Below are 6,000 nucleotides of genomic sequence, written 5' to 3'. Positions count from 1 at the left end.
CCTAGACATCTCCAGGATAAATCACATTAAACAAAAGAGTTTACAGAATGTAAACAAAGAATGTTGCAGCCGTCAAGCCCTCAGCAGTCCCCATCCCCCCAGTGCACCCTGCTGGGATTCAGATGGAGAAAAAAAAGGATACTAGCCTATGATAGTTAAGGTGCATTCAAAGTCCAGACTCTTGCATCTTCCCCTACAGGGAAAAGCGCTAAAATCATTAATTTGAGATGTCTTTTTTCTTAAGCAGTAATGTTTTGATATTTTACTACCTGATTTCTTTTTATTGTCGTTGTTTTGCAAAAACGCCTATATATTCTTGCTCCTCCCTTATCTGGGAGAGCCTGACTTATGTCCTCAGTAATGCCCCCAAATAAAGCATCATTGAGAATTATTTCTCAGCTTTTAGATTGTGCATTTCTTTCCCAGACAACAAGGCATATGCTATATGGATTCAAATTTTAGCTGGTTTCCAAATGACTGAAGAATAGCCCCAATACTACTTACTAAAAAGCCCATCTTTGTTCCACTGGCTTGATGGTCTTCTACGTATTTGCATTTTTTTCTAACACTTTCAATTCCATTTGTCTATTCACACCAATATGACACTAATTATTCAAACTCTATCATATGTTTCAATACCTGATGGGGCTAAAACTCCACGCTGCTCTTCTTTTTGTGGCTATTCTTTTACCTTTTTCTGTGACTTTTAGAAACAGCTTCTCTGGTTCTATGGAAAAAAAAAAAAAAGAAAAAGAAAAAGAAAACAAACCAACCCTGATCTCATTAAATTCATACCTTAGCCTAGGGATAAGTGACAGCTTTGTGTTGTCTCCTTATCCAAGAGCTTATCTATCCATTTGTCAAAATCTTCTTTTAGCTGTGTAGGGGAGCAGAATTTGCCACCCTAAGACATATTTTTTTAGTATATTGTTTTAGGCTGGTTATTTTCTGCAAAAAGGCGGACTAGGGAAAAACTCTGAAATCCCATGACATTTACATGTGTAAGAAAAAACTAATTGGAAGGACATCTCCCTCTCTGTACCCAGACGAGGAGAATGGACAAGTCTCTAGAAACTCTTTATCCAGGGAGAAGCTGATGCTTAAATCTGCATCACAATCATCCTTTGTTTACCGTGCTTTTCTTGGTAAACTCCCATAACTCTCCCCACCTCCATCAGCCTCTTAAAAGAGGCTAAAGCTGAGAATGAGGAGGTGAGAGGGCTGCAGCCTTTTGGGTGAGTTACTCAGTTTTCCTGAGTCTCCTGGATACATGTTACTAAATTTGTTTGATCTTCTGCTAATCTCTCATGTCAATTTAATTCTTTTTTTTTTTTTTTTTTTTTTTTGTCTTTTTGCCACTTCTTGGGCTACTCCCGAGGCATATGGAGGTTCCCAAGCTAGGGGTCCAATCGGAACCATAGCTACCGGCCTACACCAGAGCCACAGCAACTCGGGATCTGAGCCGTGTCTGCAACCTACACCACAGCTCATGGCCACGCCGGATCCTTAACCCACTGAGCAAGGCCAGGGATCAAACCCGCAACCTCATGGTTCCTAGTTGGACTCGTTAACCACTGCACCACAAAGGGAACTCTTCGATTTAATTCTTAGATCAGCCAGAGGAAATGGCCCAGGAATCCACATGCCATGGGTGCAGCCCTAAAAAGACAATAAAATAAAATAAATGTAGTGTTGGATCTTTTCTTAAAAATTTATTTAGGGGGAATTCCCTTTGTGGCTCACTGGGTTAAGAACCTGACTAGTATCCAGGTGTGATCTCAGAGAGAGAGCTGTGAGTGACGGCTTGGAGCAAGATTTTAATTTTCTGTTCAAGAACTGAACCTGGGCAACTTGGTTGAAAACCAGGAATCCCAGTCACTAGATTAGCCAGAGGCTAAAAGTAGAATTGCCCCGATTCTTGCCCCCTGTTGAAAGCAAGAATGTTTCAAGGAGGCAAAGATTCTGAAAACAGGTATATGTGGGAGAGTAGTTAAATAAACTCCTCCTCTCTATAAACTACCATATAGAGTTTGTATAGTAGCTTATTTATAGTCTACTACTATATAGAGGAGGAATTTATTTAAGTCAGAAGCAAAGAGGTAATACACACCCTAAAGAGGAGTGTGGGTGCTGGTGTCCCCTGAAGGTGGAGTACCCCAGGGAGGTGACCTAAAGCACTTATATGGCACAGTCCTTCCGGTCTTTTTTTCCTTTGGCCAATAGTTTTAGTTTTCACACCCGACGGGGCACAGGACCTTCCCTAATATGCACACGCAACTTTTGACAAAGATGGATTCTAGAGCAATGTCCAGGATCCGGACGAATTATAGCCTGGCGATCCCGCCCTTTTTGCCCCTGGTAGTCTTACTGCGCATGTGTAACTGGGGAGGTCTCCTTGACCCCAGGAGTGATGGACGTGGTCCTCTTGTTTCTGCTCCAGCAGAGCTCAGCTCTTGCCATTAACTTTCCTCGAGGTGTCAGAGAAAAACAAAGCCCAATTTACTTGCCTAACAAGTCCCAGCTGTTCTCAGCCCAGCTACCTCTTACCTCAGAAGGGTACGGGTTCAATCCCTGGCCTTGCTCAGTGGGTTAAGGATCCAGCAGTGCCATGAGCAGTGGTGGAGGTCGCAGACATGGCTCAGACCTGGCTTGGCTGTGGCTGTGGCATAGATGGGCAGCTGCAGCTCTGATTTGACCCCTAGCCTGGGAACTTCCACATGCTGTGGGTTCCCCCTAAAAAGACTAATTACATACATACATAAAGTTAACAGGCATAAGTTTGCTGTTTAGAGTCTACAAAAGCATTCAAAATTTACTTTTTCTTTCTATGCTATAGCATAGCTCTCAGATAGTTTTCTGAGAGCCACATCTTCAGCAACTTTTTATTTTATGAAAACTGGTCTGTTGAAACTCTTCGAGGACAGATTTGGTAAATTATATTTTCATAGAGATTATCCATTTCATTCAAGTCTTCAAACTTCTTTGCACTTAGTTGTATAAATCAATTTCTTACAATTATTAAAATTCTATTTCTGGATTATTCTCCTTTGTCATTTTATATTTTGAGTATTGATGCTGTCTCCCTTTTTTCTTTGATTAATCAGGTTAGAAACTAGTTTGTAATTTCAGAATCAGCAAACATTTTTTGTACAGGGGCTGATAGTAATAGTTTAGGCTTTACAAGCCAAGAACATTATGTAGGTACTTAGATAAAAGAGTAAAAATTTTCTGCAAAATTTTTATTGATGATATTCATAGTATAATTATAGTAATTACAATCTTAAAGTTATACTTTTTTGTCTTTTTTTTTTTTTTTTTTTTTTGCCATTTCTTGGGCCGCTCCCACGGCATATGGAGGTTCCCAGGCTAGGGGTCGAATCTGAGCTGTAGCTGCCAGCCTACGCCAGAGCCACAGCAACGCGGGATCCGAGCCACGTCTGCAACCTACACCACAGCTCACGGCAACGCCGGATCCTTAACCCACTGAGCAAGGGCAGGGACTGAACCCGCAACCTCATGGTTCCTAGTCGGATTCGTTAACCACCGCGCCACGACGGGAACTCCTTAAAGTTATACTTTTTAAAAAAAGTAATATTGACCCACTAATGAGAAAAAAAGAATTACTTTGAGGGATACATTTTGCTTAATTGGGGTTCAAAGTTTGTGTTTCATTATCATTAGAAACATTACAAATGTTCATCTGCTAATGCTGACCTGTAATGAGATTTATATGTTTCATATAACATATAATTTTTTTTTTTTTTTTTTTTTTTTGCCATGCCTGCAGCATGTGGAAGTTCCCAGGCCAGGAATCAAACGTGTGCCTCAGCAGTGGCCCAAGGAGCTATAGTGACAATGCTGGATCCTTAACCTGCTGCGCTACAAGAGACCTCTCACATGTTTCATATTTTTAAGTGCCTCTTTACACAGACAGGTACTGCTAAATACTGATATCAATCCACGAGCATCTGATTTTAATTGAGTACATTAATCACTGGAAAAGCATTTATAGAATTTGGTAAATTCTCTGATGTTTGCCTTTTAGCATGTCATTATTTTGCAGACTAATTGCTTACAGTTGAAGTTTAGGTGGAAGCTCCTCAATTGAAACAGTTAAACAAATTGTGAAATAAGGATATTTTCTTTGCACTTGCATCCAGGTCTAAAAAAGAGCTTCTGGAACTATATTTTAAGTTCAAAAGATGTATCTGCTGAAAAGCTGCACAGGAATGGAAGCCTAACTTCTTATTTTAACTATTGGTAGCCCAAAAATACACAGTGTTCACGCTGTTGTCGAAATGACTTCACCTCAGTAAGTTTCCCACAGAAGCACTTTGGAGTAAGCTCATTAGGAACCATCAAGTCTGCTGAAAAAGCTGATGTCCAAAGCCATTCAGTATTTGGTAACAATGGCTGAGGGTGGTTCTCCTCCCTCAGAAAAATTTGTCTTGGCCCTGAGCTCAAAAATTTGCAGTAAAATGTTATTGCTGCTAAATCATTGAACTGTTAGGTGGTAGAGCAAGTCAGGATATTCAGATTTTATTTCTGACAAAAATTCACAAAACGGATGGTACTTAAGTCCATGAGAATAAATGAAGTGTATCGTTGACACTACTGGTTTTATAACATATTCGGGTATTTTCTGCAAAGTACCTGTTGATAATGTTATTTGAAAAAGTGTACCTTTTGATGCTCCAAATCTATTTTTTTTTTTTTCTATCTGTTGTAACACATCTTTTTTCTTTTTTTGCTTTTTAGGGCCGCACCCCTGGCATACGGAGGTTCCCAGGCTAGGGGTCCAGTTGGTGCTACAGCTGCCCACCTATGCCACAGCACAGCACCACAAGATCTGAGCTGCATCTGCAACCTACACCACAGCTCATGGCAGCACCAGATCCTTGACTGACTGATCCAGGCCAGGGATGGAACCCGCAACCTCATGGTTAATAGTTGTATTCGTTTCTGCTGTGCCACAATGGGAACTCCTCAGTTGTAACACATCTTAGCAGATTCATTCCTAGGCTGTAGTGAATTAGTACTTTTTCATCTTTGTAGATGTTTTATGCAGACTATTCACAGAGGCTAAATTTTCAAACTTGGTATTGACTCTTTGAATAAACAACTGAACAGTATTTGTAATATCTGTTAACTCATCCTTGAGCAAAGGAAAATCAATCGTCTGTCTTGTTCTTTAATTGACTGAACATTGTGACCAATGTCCTCAATGCTGAGCAGCTGTGCTCACTGCAAGACTATTAGTCTTAAGTTTATTTTCTCTGGACATAATTCCTTGGCTGCTGCAATTATACACAATTTAATAAATTCCCAATTAGTCAATGGCTTTCCTTGCATGGATAACTAATGAGCCATTCAGAAATTTACTTCAGTTGCAGCTTCATTTCCATTTTTTTGTGAAGAAATTGTGCTACCATGTAGTCCATTTTTATTTTTTATATTTTTTGCATTATTAGGGCCACACCCGAGGCATATGGAGGTTCCCAGGCTAGGGGTGGAATCAGAGCTGCAACTGCCAGCCCACACCACAGCCACAGCAATGCCAGATCCTAACCAAGTCTGTGAACTACACCACAGCTCATGGCAATGCCATGTCCTTAACCTACTAAGTAGGGCCAGGAATCAAACCTGCATCCTCATGGATCTTGGTCAGGTTCATTAAGTGCTGAGCCATGAAGGGAACTCCTGGTCCATTTTTAAAATTTCTAATTTTTCTGATGGTCTTTTCTTCTGTTAGGAATACCATGATGAGTTTGGTAATGCCTAAGTCTATTGTAGAGCTCCAGAGTCATTGCACAACACACATAAAGCTTTGCCAGCTAATTTGGTAACAAAATAATCCACACTCCATGGAGCCTTGAAAGCCTGACATTTAGGAGTTCCCTGGGGACTGGCATTGTCACTGCTGTGGCTCAGATTTGATCCCTGGCCCAGGGAATTTCTGTATGCTGCAGGTGCAGCCAGAAAAAAAAAAAAGCCCAATGT

This window comes from Sus scrofa, chromosome 2, assembly GCF_000003025.6.
Source record: "Sus scrofa isolate TJ Tabasco breed Duroc chromosome 2, Sscrofa11.1, whole genome shotgun sequence".
Taxonomy (NCBI): domain Eukaryota; kingdom Metazoa; phylum Chordata; class Mammalia; order Artiodactyla; family Suidae; genus Sus; species Sus scrofa.
Note: the sequence above shows the minus strand (reverse complement) of the source record.